We start from the raw sequence: 15,063 nt of genomic DNA, 5'->3' as shown, positions 1-15,063 counted from the left end.
AATGATAGACTCAAAATTAGATTCAAGGTGCCTGATGCTTGGCTTTACAACCTTGAAGAATTTCAGGGCAAAACTGAAGCATCTGGTGGTGCTGCCCTTTTTCTGTCACAAAGGCTAGAAACTTTAATCCCTGCTGAGATAATAGGGATGTGATCTTGCATGCATATTTTGCAAGAAAAATAAAAACATCATGACTTATCTGCTTTGTGAACGCCTTGAAAATTACACTTTCTGGCCCTGAGTTTGTCATGAGGCTATTGGCCAAAATGCCCCTGTGCACCATCTCCTGTCCTACTGAAATTTATGAAGTGGCAGTTTTTCACAGCTGTTTTTCTCCTCTCCAAAGCTGTCTGTGTTTCATAAAACAAAGGCAAATTTTGAATGTGCTTCATTCAATTAACTTTTTTCCTGTTTATGTTATAAGGCATATAATCTTTAATTGTCAGAACTTCCTGTCTTCTGTTTTTATACAATTGACCATATCTCAGGATTATTTTTTTTTAATTAAAAACCTGCAGCACTGTGATAAATCAGACCTCTACCTCATACCTTATGATGGTGCCACTATACCACATTGATATTGTTATGGTGCGTGGCTTTTTTTGGCAGCTTGCAGGCACTTTGCTCGGGTGGACTCACCTCCATAGAAGACAGCTGCCCCAAAGCCATGGTGCAAGGCTCCCTGACACAGCATGGGCTGGGTTCTGGTGCAGAGGAACTGGTCACACACCATGTTTCCAGCAGCCCACTGGTCCTCCTGCTTGCACGTGGGCTTGCTGAGGTTTCTGAGATGCTTTGCTTCCCCACTCATCCTCAGGACATGGCCAGAGTAGTTCAGTAAACAGAACTGAAGAAACCCACTCATCAATGACCTTGATTTGTGATTTTTTGGGGAGGGCCCTAAAACACATTATGTGACTTCATAGAGGCATTTTAAATCTAGTCCCAAATTAATCTCTTTTACACCAAAGGAATTTCTCTTTAAGATAATTTAGCTATCCCACCTCAGTTTCTGAGCTGAGCTACACATTAGTGCTTCATGCGTTGCCATCATTCTGACCAGTGGTTTTCCTGTTTTCAATATCTTTTGATAATTATTCTTCTGCTGTGTGTTATGTGGAAAGGCTTTGAAGAAATTCTCCAAATAGTAGATTGAAGAGGAATTCTCCACCCTCAGAGCTGGTGGCAATTCTCTAGCACAAATGCATTCCTGTCTTTCCTTTTTTTCCCCTCTTGCTCTTGTTATCCAGGCGTTTGATAATTTTAATGAAACTTTAAAGTTTCAAAAGACATTGCTCAGTATTTCTTACTGCAAATCAGTTTTATTGCTGAGTTTTGTTTGAAAACAGAATCCCCACCATGATACCAAACTCCAACATTTTGTTATGGTGTTTTGGATATTCCAGATTCTTTACAGAAATTCTTGTTTCCACCAGCAGTACTTCTAACAAAGGGAAAGAAATGTAGGGAAAAAACTGTCAGTACAACTGTTCTGTGGGTGTTGAAGCTGTCCCTGCTCATTGCAGGGGGGTTGGACCAGATGACCTTTGAAGGTTCTTTCCAACCCAAACTATTAATTGATTCTGGATTTTGTGATTCTTCTCTACACCACATAACTACTATGTTTGAGATTACTTTTAGTAACAGTTAATAAAACATCATACTTTAGGACTAGTGTTTGTAAACAATTTGAAGATGAAAAATATATCTGTATGAAATATTATGAACATTTTGTATTGTGTTAGATCATTGATGTAGTCAAGCAGGACTCAAAAATCTTCCCCGTCTCAAGACATTAGAATGCAAACTCTTGATGAGTAACAGCTAAAGCAGAATCGAAGTACTCTGTCCTTTCCTCTAACTTACACTGATAGATCAGAATCCTGTTAATCTCTGATAATTCTCATGTGCATAAAATACAGCTGGCTAATAAGAGATATTTGCTTATGTCACCAGGAATAAACCCATATATTAATTTTCAGTGAAGTTTTTTTCTGTATAATGAGGTTTTTTGAGGAGATAGTGAATTAAACTCTTGCTTCTGACACATAAGCAAATACCTGTAAACACAGGGAAAGTGAGGGCCAGCCGCATGCTGACAAAAACAGCTCACAGTTCTCCCAGTGCCTCGAAGTGAGTCATTTTCCATCCTTAGAAGCTAAATATAGGAATCGTTAAGCATCTGTTGCCAACCGCCAGATCTTTTTCTGAGGAAGTACAGCCTCACCTCTGATGCACCTGTGTAAAATACAGAAAAACTTTTTCTTTTCTTTTCTTTTTGGCTACCTTCAGCTTTCTTGTTGAGGGCTGCTGGATGGTTACCTCCCAACAGCTACAGAGCTGCTGCCAAGTATTCAGAAATTGTAGTTGATAACAACATGGGGAAATCCCCTTCTGGTACATGGCAAGATCATATTGCACCTCTTTCTAACAAGTCAGGAGTTAATTTTTTGCATAAAACTTAGTGAGGCACCGGTGAAGATGCTTCTCTAGCTTTGTGTTTGTAGTAAAACAGAAGGTGGTACTCCCCAGCTGCACGTAGACTTGGACTAACTCGTATGCCTGTTTCCATAGACTGTGACAAACATAAAGCAGGCAACTCTGAGCGCACTTAGGTTTATCATCCCCAGTACTAAAAGACCACATTCCTACAAACATATAAAAAGTGTCAGAAAAAGTAGTAGGGTAGAGATTACATGATAAAAATCCTCCTGAGGATGCAAGTGCTCTAGTCTAAGCAAACACATTGGAGTCAGAGCATGACATGAATGCTTTGTACTATTTGTGATGGCCAAAGAGTGTTCCCTTCCAGCTATAACATCTACAAAATGGATGGGCTTCAGCCTGTGGACATCTAAGAAGCTGCTATGCAAGGGGGCGGGTGTAGGGCAGGAAACCCCAGTCCCTGCCCAGTCCCAGTCCCTTTAGTCTGTGACCAAAGTCATGCTGTGGTGCCTAAAAACGAAAACTTCTACATGCACACAAAATAGTTGTATAAATTGAAACAGCTTCCTGTATGATGTGTTTCAAGGGTCATTTTTTGTTGGTAACATTCAAATGATAACAATACCTATAAATTTGTATGTGCCTGATACCGGATTTCAGACTGCAGAGTTGCTACGTGACTCTTGGCATGTGCCTCTGTAGGATTCCCTGATGTTTTTCCAGTAAGGGTTTGGTGCACATCAGGTTGATCATCCTGTTGGATCAAGATTGGGTAGTCACAGTTTTTTCTTCCACAGAGCTACTTAAATGCCAATAAGCATGGTGCTGTCATCATTTACACTAATGAAGTATAATCTTATATCTTAGGGATTCACAAAGTAGAAGATAGTGTTAAACTCTCCTTGCAGGAAAGTGAACCGTTACCTGCAGTCTGTGTACAAACTATTACACTTCTAAAAATGAACCTCATAACGTTCAATGAGGCCAAGTGCAATGTCCTGCACCAGTTTGGGTCAACTTCCAGTATCAATACAAGCTGGGGATGAAGGGATTGAGATCAGCCCTGCCAAGAAGGACTTGGGAGTACTGGTGGATGAAAGATTGGACATGAGCTGGCAATGTGCACTTGCAGCCCAGAAGGCCAATTGTATCTTGGGCTGTATCAGAAGGAGCGTGGCCAGCAGGTGGAGGGAGGTGATTCTGCCCCTCTGCTCCGCTCTGGTGAGACCCCACCTGGAGTCCTGTGTCCAGCTCTGGAGCCCTCAGTGCAGGAAAGACATGGACCTGTTGGAGAGGGGCCAGAGGAGCCACAGAAATGATCAAGGCTGGAACAGCTCTGCTGGGAGGACAGGCTGAGAGAGTTGGGGTTGTTCAGCCTGGAGAAGAGAAGGCTCCAGGAAGCTGTTCAATGTTCAAAGCGGTCTTATGAGAAAGATGAAGAGAGGCTATTAACCAGGGCCTGTAGTCACAGAAGAAGAGGCAGCAGTATTCAGATAAAAGAGGGTCGATTTAGATTGGATGTAAGGAAGAGTTTTTTTATGCTGGGGGTGATGAAACACTGGCACAGGTTGCTCAGAGTAACTGTGGATGTCCCATCACTGGACGAGCCTTGAGGCTTTGAGCGAACTGATCTAGTGGAGGATGTCTCTGCCTATGAAAGGGGGGTTGGACTAGACTATCTTTAAAAGTTCCTTCCAACCCAAAGTATTCTATGATTCTACATTTTTCAGAAATAGTGAGACCCAGACTGCCCACACCGAGGACGTGGGCTGCAACTGCACTCAGTGAAGTCTGGGATGAACAGCAAGAAGAGGGACTTGCACTGTGCTCCTCAGTGATCATGTGAGCAGAAGCTCAACATTCATTTTCCAAAGTCAGGTTTGATTTTTTTTTTTTTTTTCTGTGTAGCAAATTGTTCTGCATTCATGGGTTTACCGGCTTTTAAAAATAATTTTTGTTTCGATTGTGTTTAACCAGTTTAATCCCTCTTAGAATATATGATTTTGTATAGCACATACTTAGGTTTATATGTAATCAGTAGTTATTGATGGAAACAGGCAGGGAAAATGAAGATTAGACTAGCACAATAAGTGGTAAAACTAGATGAAAACTGAAAAAATGGCTAGAGTGCAGGTAAAAATAGGAGGGTTTAAGAGCTGTGTCACAAATTAGTTGCAGGGAAAAGGCAGGGGAAGTGGGAGTTTGGGGCTGGAACAGTGTTATTTTATTTAAAAGCAGTGCCCTCCTCACCTAGCGCTGGGCTGCCAGCTGCAAATGCCTCCCTCATGAGCAGAAAAGTGACCAAGTCCCCTAGATGGTGTTAGAGCACTGTAATTCTTGGTTAGCTCTCAGAGTTCGCTCCGCACTTTCAAGTGACTAGCTGATAAAATGGGCAATATCCTAAGAATGTCTTTTCTTGAAGGAGTCACAGCATGTTGGCAGAGGCCACCCAATCTAATCGCCTGGTATTGTGTTGCTTTTCTCAAGTAATAGTGTGAAATACAACCAGATTCTTTGAAATCTAACCTTTACCTTTTTTTTTTATAGCCGTTTCTCAATTTTGTTAGTGTGTACTTAAATTTTTGTCTTTTATAGCAAATAAAATGCTTCTGAGGAAACAGAGGCTTGTTTATATTGGAGATCTGGTCATACAGCTTGTGTGCCAAATTTCTTTGAATGGACAAGCTCTTCCAGCAGAGAAATCTTAATAGAAGAGAAGAGAGTAACTTTGCAAACCTAATTTTCACCATGAATTGTGTATTTCTCTGTACCTCCACAGTTTGGGACTGCCCATCCAGTGCTCTTTGTGATAACTTTCAAACCCCAGGCAGGAAAGTCTGCTATTGGAGAAACGCCAGATAAAACCTTGTTTCAGTTATAAAGAAAAATGGATGGTCTTTCAGCAGCCATAGGGCATTATGATTAATGTTATACAGTTTGTATCTGAAGCATAAGTTCTTATAAATAGAAGTTCCTTGGCTGCAGGAGGTGATCTCTCCATGCAGGTGTTCAGCTATCAACATTGTGCCTAGGAAATGCTGCAATTTTTAAGGAGAAATGATTGATCCATAGTGGGAAATTTCATTGTAAGCTGATGATGTGAAAGAGTCACTCTGTGACTTAATAAGAAGAAAGGAAGAAAGGCTTGAAACCAAATTCCATGTAAGTAGCTCCTGTCAGAGCCAGACTGGCTCAAATGCCACGGTGAGCTGGCACAGGCTGTCAAGTTTATGTCTGAGGAAATCTTGTGGTCCCCATCTGCAGGCAGAGGATCTAGATGAGGTGGGAAGGTACTGAATTGGTGCCATCAGAGCACCCCCTGCACTGCCAAAGCCCTCCCCATTCACGCTTCCCAACCCCACTGCAGGCCACACTCCCACCTTGATATGAAAACCGTCTCTTTTTCCTGCCTTTCCCACATATTACTCATGTATTTTAGCTTTTATTTGGAAGGAGGGGCTTTCTTTCTATAATTTAATATTAGTTACTCACACAGCTATAGGAAAATTGTTCCTAAGCTCTTAGTAAACATGACATCTCTGTCAAATCTGTGTACCTGTCAGCTTCTTGCTACTCATTCCAGACATGGGGTTGAGGTTATCATGGAGTGACAGAATCCTAGAAACATGGAATGGTTTGGGTTGGAAGGGACCTTCAAATGTCACCTAGTCCAACCCCCTTGCCATGGGCAGGGACAGCTTCCACTAGACCAGGTTGCTCAAAGCCCCATCCAACCTGGTCTTGAACACTTCCAGGGATGGAGCATCCACAGCTCCTCTGGACAACTTGTGCCAGTGTCTCACTACCCACACAGTGAAGAATTTCTTCCTAATATGCAATCTGGATCTATCCTCTTGTATTTTAAAACCATTATCTCTTGTCCTATTACTATACTCCCTGGTAAAGAGTCCCACCCCAGCTTTCCTGTAGGCGTCCTTTAAGTACTGGAAGGTTGCTATAAGGTCTCCCTTCTCCAGGCTGAATGAGCCCAACTCTTTCAGCCTGTCCTCATAGGAAATGTGCTCTGATCACCTTTGTGGCTCTTCTCTGGACTCACTCAAGCAGGTCTATGCTTGAATAAGGTGTGTATGTCTGCAGAGCCTCAGTTTCCAGGGTCAGAGTTGTCCAAGGGACTGCTGACACCTCAAGAATCTGCTGTCGGGCACACTGCAGCATGTAGATATTGCTGCAGCATCCTTTATATGCTCATTCAGGAAGCAATTAATTCCTTTTAAGAACTAGTTACTCACAAAAATCAAGTCTAAAAAAAAAGAGAGAGAGGTTTTTGAGTATTATATTTGTAGATGTGGTATCACACTGGTGACTGGTCCTTGTCTTGGAAGATGAGCCACAAACTGATATTTGCAGTCAGTGCACAGCTGAACGTGCTCACTGCACATGTTTTTGCTCAGATGAGAAGAGCCTGAGCACCGGGTGGCATTCCCACGGGCAAGGCAGCAGCACATGAATTTCAATGCACAGCTGGGGTTACTGCCTTTTCTTGGCTCGGGCATCCATTTGTGCTGCATTTGAAGAAGATGCAGCCTGACTTCTGGCCCTTAGGGAGGAGAGACGGAGAAGGAAGCAAGTGTTGGCAGCTCAGAGATGAGAAGCCTTCAAGCAGTTAGTTTGGGTACTGGAAGTGGCATCACTGCAGGGGCGGGGGGCTGCGTTTTGCCCTGCAACCTGCACTGAAGGCTTTGCTCCCATACTTAGGCTGTGACTGGTATTTGGACAAGCTGGTTGAAAGTCATATAAGGCATATTTGTGTGAGATGCAATCATTTCTTTATTTGTTAATGTAGGTGTGAAGAGGCTGTGGAGGGAACTGAGTGAAAGTGCAGTAGGTGCAGGGATGGCAGGTTGGGGAACACCACGTCCTGCTGCGCATCCTCTAATGATGTATTATTTTTTTTTCCTTCCCCAAAACTGGGCTAAATTAAATGTCCTGCATGTGCTCCCCAATCTGATAGTGTTGCCATAACTGGGATCTCACCCTCCAGTGCTTGAGCTCGTTTGATCCTGGCAAGATTTGGGCTGGAGCTGAGTCACTGGTTCATTCAACAGGGTCCATTTAGGCAAATATCTTCAGCCCTGTTATATGGATCCCATTTTCTAGCTGTCATCTTGTATGAAAAAGAAATTTGCAGGACAACTAAGTTAGTTCAGCTTCATAAATTCTTCCTGTTTCATGGGGAAGACTATGTACATTTTTTAAAAAGTAGAAAACCCTTAAGTATGAGGAGATGTATGGAAGTGCAATGCTGCTCCATCATCTCTGTGCCTCCTGGGAAGGAACATGGGTGCTGTGAAATTTATATGTGGATTTCTTATAACATCATTTGAATTATAAAACTGAAGGCATCTGAGACTACCAGTGTGAAGGGGAGTATGTGCCATGAAGGGGCATGTGCCGGCGGCCAAGGCAGACAGCAGGAGTTTTGCCCTCAGGACTAACTGTCCAGGGGCACTGTCCTGTTGAGAAAGTTGGAAGTCCAAGTCGGAGACAACCTCTTCCTCTGCAAATGGGATGCTGGAAATCTTTTAGCCTTTTCTTCATGTAGGTCCCAGGGACATGGTGATCTGCCAGGTGATGTGGGAAGCTTTAAAAAGTAGACTTGATCCTGGTGCAGTACCATAACCAGCGTGAGGTGCCTGTCCCCTGGGGATCACGATGTGTCCCCCTGGTACTTGGACACTGCAGAGCTTGAAGCCAGAAGGGGCTGCGCGTGGGGTGTTTTACCTGGGTCACATGGAGTAGCTGACATGAGAGAATAATATCAAACTAATTAGACTTTTCCATTCAGTAATAAACTAGAGATTAATTCTAGCTATTGGTCATCTGAGGGTGGATCAGCCTCATTACATTAAAATGTTTCTTGGTCTTCAAAAGTAAGTGGGTGCTTAGCTATTTGGACAATGCTTGTGCATTTTGTCACTGTCTTAGTAGTAGGAAAAGTTTGCCCCTGTGTTATTGACACAATAACATCAAATCGTCCTTTACTGTTTTTCCCCTCATCTTCAGTATTAAAAAAAGGATTGTCAGCACTGTAGAAGTTTTATCACCAGTATAATTGGGTCACATCATTTGATTTGAAGTGACCCATCACTGTGAAGCCTCATTATTGAAATCTGTCCATTTGATTTGACTTCTGTGCATGGGGATGTCAGGGGCCAACTCCAGTATGGGACAGATTCCCACCTTGATTACAGCCATGAAGTCAATTATTTTCTCCAAACCCTTTAACAGCAGACAGGGATTGTGCAAGGTGCAGGAAGTGGCATTAGGCATTATAAAAATCACAAGGTATAATATGTAATAATGCATTAGCAGCTCATAAAAAACAGTTTATCACTAAATCACTCCAAATTTAAATATGTTATTTCACAGTTCACGTCACTCCTGGTGACTGATGCCGGTAAAGACCATGTCAACACAGAAGGCTGGGTAATGGGGTTGGTGGCCCACCCTAATTCCAGCATCATGAGGTAAGGCTTTGCTAACACTGCCGCTATTATTGCCATGTCTGCCTTCCTTATTAGGGCAGTCTGAGGTTTGATTTCTACTTGGACTGCCTCAGACAAATCAGATCATCACTGAACTGGAAGACAGCAAAATCCTTACTGGTAACACTCACAGCTTCAGGTAATGGGTAAAAGAGGAGGAAGGACAGCCTGCAGATGCTGAGTGGCCCAAATTACCTCCAGCCATGGCTGAATTCTTGCTGAAGAGCAGGAGGTGGTGACTTATCAAGTAGTGAGGCTGGTTACACAGCATGGAGCTTCTCTCCTGCCCAAGACATGTGGTTTTGGGGGCCCCATGGGCAGTCCCAGTGCCTACAAGGAGGGCACGGAGGAGCCGGAGCCAGGCTCTGCAGAGTGGTGGAGGGCAGGAGGATGAGGGGCAACAGACACAAGCTTAAACATGAGAGTTTCAGACAGAAGATTTCTCCCCATGAGGACACCCACGCCAGCTGCCCATAGAGGCTCTGCAGCCTCTCTTCTTGGGGGCTCTCAGCACCCACCTGAATGAAGCTCTGAGCAGCCTGGGCTGATGTGGGAGCTGAACTCCTGAGGTTCCTTCCAGCTTGAATTTTTCCCTTGTGCTATGGAAAAGCAAGCAGGCAGGAGAATATTGAGTGGTGTAAATGAGTTACTGTACCTGCTCATTTGGCAGCGTTGTCACAATCCTTGAGCTGTGATGGTTTTGGTCACAATTTAACGCCGAGACAGTTTAGGCGTGAGTCACAGATTTAATGAAGTATTGGGGAAAGTGCCTTTGTTGTCAGACTCCTAATGAGCTTAATGAAGTGAAGATTGAGAGTCAGCTTCAATCCCTGTAGCTGTTTATTTGAGGAACAAATTTGATTATGGACTTTTCAGTGTATCAGATAAAGTCACAGCAAAATCCAGTGGCTGAAGTCAAAGCTAGATGAATTCAGGGAAGAGGTCATTATTAATAAATAATAAATCATTTTAGTAAGATTATTGATTTTTGGAAAAAGAATACTGTGGGTCATGATCAGTCCTCCACCATGAACTGCTTTTAAATCAAATATTTATTTGACAAATATGGTCTGCCCTAAAGGAGAATGCATTTGTGAGAGTCCTTTGCCCCACATGATGCAAGCTGATGTGGTCAAAAGGGTGAACCTGAGCAGCCAGTGCTGGACTTGTCCCCTGGACCATTGTGACACAGGGAAGACTCACAAAGCTGAGCTCAGGAGCCTGGCACAAAACCGCAGCTTTGTCTCTGATGCTCTGTTTAGTCACTTGGACTAAAATACTCAGGTTTTCTGTAAAAGTGTAAATACTTCCATCATAAAAAACCAGGCTAAATTACACTTAGTTACCACGACTTGGTCACATGGACCATCTAGCTGCCCATGCTTCGCTTTCTATATCTGTCAGATACAGATAATGACTCACTAAAATGCAGCATTTCATCCTTCATCTCTATAATTCACAAAATGTGAAGCAATTTTGATGAAAGCCACATAGGAACGAACATTACTGTGTTGCTACTAATTGACAGTCACAGACAACCTATATTTCAAATAATTCAAACTTAATGTGAGCTCACAATAGAAAATGCACACACTGTTTGCTCTGCATATTTAACCAGCACCCACAGTGTACTCTCCTTAGAAAGCATTAAATACATTCAAATATTAACTAATTGACTGTCCAACCTTTTTATGAGAAGGAAGAGTAATAGTAAGGTAATGTTTTGATTTTAAGAGCATGTGCTGAGGACCAGCGGTACACTGAGCATAATTCCTGATGCTAACACTGGTGTCTGCAGCCCTGGGCACTCTCTCTTCAAGAGGTTTTTTATTTAGAAAAATGTATTTAAATTTTAGTTTGGAGAAGAGGAGACTGAGAGGTGACCTTATTAATGTTTATAAATATATAAAGGGTGAGTGCCACAAGGATGGAGACAGGCTCTTCTCGGTGGCAAACAATGATAGGACAAGGGGTAATGGGATCAATCTGGAACACAAGAGGTTCCACTTAAATTTGAGAAAAAAATTCTTCTCAGTGAGGGTGACAGACACTGGAACAGGCTGCCCAGGGGGGTTGTGGAGTCTCCTTCTCTGGAGACATTCAAAACCCACCTGGACATGTTGCTGTGCGACCTCACCTAGGCGTTCCTGCTCCAGCAGGGGGATTGGACTAGATGATCTTTTGAGGTCCCTTCCAATCCCAAACATACTGTGGTACTGTGATACTGTGGTACTGTAATCAACCTAATCTTGTCTATTGTCACAATAATTGTCAGCTAACCGTTGTCAGGGTGCTGCCAGCTGAGGTGTGAATGGGTATTGAGAAGCACAGATGGATGAGCAGAGTCATGAGAAATGACTCATCTGGAAGCTGAGGGAGCCAGGCACAGAGTCCCAGCTGGGAATCAGACTTCCCAGGCCACCCGTTCTTCATGTTACATATTACCACCTTCCATGCTGACAGAGAAATGTCAAGAGGTTTTATTCTTTCAGTCCACAAACAAGTCCCATCACTGTTGCTGAGCACAGAGAAGTGATTTCTAATAAACTGAGAGCACGGCATCACCTTAAATGATGAGAATGTCTTAAATGTCCTATGTAATAGTGGATAATCACACATATGTTATATACCCATTCTGTTTGTCATCCTGGCAGTAAAATCAGCCAGAGATGGCCACAGGTGTTGTGGTTCCCCAGTTGGTAAATGTCACTGCAGGATTCAGCACAGGGACAGGTTTCTGAGATTTCTTCTTGTCCTTTTCACACTCTTGGAGCCTGAGCAGGTTCAGCACTTACCTGGTCTGTGAGGGCTCCCTCCCCGCCGCCCCTGAAAATATATATACAAAAACTTTAAATCTTTAATGTTTCTGATTTCTATAAGGAAGTTGGATCTAGAGAGAAACTGCCTAGTTTTATATCACTGGATGTCTTTCCCCTCCTGAGTCCAACAAATTGCTTAGATGTGGAGGGTCACATTGTCACACACCTCAGAGTGGGTCTACCCCTGATGTTGGTGCCTCGTTCACCTCCCCAAATCCTGACACCTTGCTCAGATGCCTATATGAGATGGGTGGTTGCTGTAGGCTCCACCGTTAGGCAGTGAAGAAGACCATGCAGCCCCAGGAAGGTAACCAGATCCTACAAGGACTGAGCCCATCTTCAGTGATGCTCAGCTCATGCAGTGACTACATAGGGATTTGAAGGCAGGACAGGATTTTAGCACTTAGCTGCTTCAAGTGCATCCTTAGGTGAATAAATGTGAGATGAGATTCACTTATATTTAGGAAATATAATATATGTAAGCACCTGGATATGTGTGCTTTTGTCTTCTCCATTGTTTCAAGACCCAAAGTGTCACAGCTGTGGCCTGGGAGAAATGCGTCCCTTGGTTCCTTGCATACACCTTGAATGGCAAGGAGAGATTTACATCATGCTGAGCAAAAGTTTGGCATCCGCACAGAGCCCAGTGGAGAGAGCCAAGCTAAGGGGGAGTAACGTTGTTCAGAAAGTATCTGCCATCACTCAATTTTATGAGAAAGTGTTCAATTCAAAAACAGACCATATACGTGGACCAAATAAAGAAGTGCATGACTATTTTTAGCAATTCTTCGTCTCATAAAACTTGCCTTGCCTTAACTATTTTACAGAAATTCTCATATTTTTAAAATTAGAGCTGTATATTAAAATTCCAATATAGAACTTGCTGAAAAAGTCATTTGTTACATTGCAAAGGGTGCATAGCAATCTGTGTTAAGGTTTTTATTGCTTTAGGGTGATTGCAGTTCATTAAAAATAGAAGACATTGCATATAGTCCGATTTCACTGGTGTAGTCTTAGATTTTAAATGTAATTCCTAATATACGTCCCTCCTAGAAGAGAAAGATACACCTGTAGAATTTATCTTGAAAGAATTCACATAAATCTTATTCCCTTTACTTCCTGTGTTGCTGCCAATGCAACTTTAGAGTGAAGTGCAGTAAAAACTTTAATGTCCAAGAAACTATATTAAATAGGCATTGCAACAGGTAATATATTCTGAAATCATACATGGAAGAAGTCTGCATTTGCATATTTCATAACATTCAAAATCAGAATTGAAGGTGTTCTGGGTAAGAAAGGTTTTCCTAGAATATAAACAATAGGGTTTAATGCTCAAATACATGAAATGCTCTTCCACCTCCTGCAGTGAGGGTTCAGTGGGCACGAGCATTGCAGCCTGTGCAGAAGCTCCTTTCTGATGCCCAAGAGGTCCAGGGGAGCCTTGGAGGAGCTGAGCAAGATGCCACGTTCTCTATGTGGTTCCTGGTGAACAGAAGGGTACGTTTGGGGTGCAGATTGGGAGGCTCTGCCTGGGCCGGCGTTGGGCACACAGCAGCCTTTTCCTGGCTTGTGCTCCCTGGAGGTCGTCAGGGCCATGTGGGGCATTGCCAGGTACTGCAAAGTCTTCCCCAAAAGCTTGTGGTTACTGAAAAACTGCTCGACGTGCTTGTGGTCTGAACCTGTTGTTAGTGTGTGTGTGTGTTGTGGCTTCTGTCTGTGAAGAGCATCTCTGGTAGTCACACAAGAGGGGCTAACAGCTAACAGCCACTTGAAGGAGGTGTTAGTCCCGCTCTGCTCTGCACTGGAGCGGCCTCACCTGGAGCACTGTGTGCAGGTCTGGGCACCACAGGATAAACAGGATAAAAAGCTGCTGGAGAGTGTCCAGAAGAGGGTTAAGAAGTTGGTGAAGGGTTTGAAGGGGAAGCCATATGAGGAGCGGCTGAAGTCACTTGGTTTGCTCAGCCTAGAGGAGACTGAGAGGAGACCTCACGGTGGCTACAGCTTCCTCACAAGGGGAGGAGGAGGGGCAGGCACTGATCTTTCTGGTTACTTGTGACAGAACCCAAGGGAATGGCAAGAAGATGTGCCAGGGGAGGTTCAGGTTGGACATTAGGAAAAGGTTCTTCCCTCAGAGGGTGCTGGACACTGGAACAGGCTCCCCAGGGAGGTGTCACGGCCCCAAGCCTGACAGTGTTCAAGAAGAGACTGGACAACACCCTCAGACACACGGTGTGAACTGAACTGTGGGGTTGTCCTGTGCAGGGACAGGAGTTGGACTCCATGATCCTTGTGGGTCCCTTCCAACTCAGGACATTCTATGATTCTATAACATCTGCTCTTTCTGTGTTAGCATTCAGAGAAGACTGAAAGTCTCGGTGAAGACTGGCTGGAAGCATGGCTTTGGACCACGGGCCATTTGAGACTATTCCTTCTGGAACAAGACAGAGTCTGTAAAAACAATTATTTAAATATGTTTGCATATCTGCACACACACACAAGCACTATGATGAAAGAAAAAAAAATGACAAAGCTTTAAACACTTGGTCTCACTTGACTTGAAAGATGACTAAATGGAGAAGGCATCACAGCAGGCACCCCACCATGGTCTCAATGCACATCACAGCAGACACCCCACCAGGTTATCTCCCCAGTAGGCAGCACACAAGCATCAGTGCAGGCACCTCACCAGACATCACTCCAGGCTCAGGAAAGGAGAAGCAGCAGAATCCAAGAGCATCCGATTGTTGGTTTGGTGGAAAGAAGAGTTCTGAAGGTGTTGTGTCTGCTCCTCAGCTGACTTCTAAGGAGCTGTATGCATATTTAGTCCAAAATGGTAAAAAATGGCTTTCCTTCCATTGACTATATATATATATATATATATATATATATATATATATAATGTCCCAAAAATTACAGTTTTCACAGTGAAATTTGGCCTCCGGCTGGACATGCAGAACATGATGTTGGGCAGCCCACCAGCAATGGGAAGCGCAATCCTGTGACAGCATTGTGTACAGGAATGGTGTTTCCCTGGGGCTTGTATCTCTCAGGAAAAAAAATAAAAAAAATTAAAAAAAAGAAAAAAGCAGTGGTGCAGATAAGACATGACCATTTCCTGTTCTCAGATGCTTCTTTCACAGAATCTGTTTGGCTTGTGAGCAGATCATGCCCACGAGCCGGGGGAAGGAGCAGCCACGGGGAGCTGAGCCTGGAGATGCCCGACCGGCTTCTCTGTCTAGTGAAGGGAATAACCTCATATTGTAAAAATGGTTTTCAGAAATCTTGCTGGAATC

Source organism: Streptopelia decaocto (assembly GCF_964273445.1).
Source record: "Streptopelia decaocto genome assembly, chromosome: 1".
In the NCBI taxonomy this organism is placed as follows: domain Eukaryota; kingdom Metazoa; phylum Chordata; class Aves; order Columbiformes; family Columbidae; genus Streptopelia; species Streptopelia decaocto.
Note: the sequence above shows the minus strand (reverse complement) of the source record.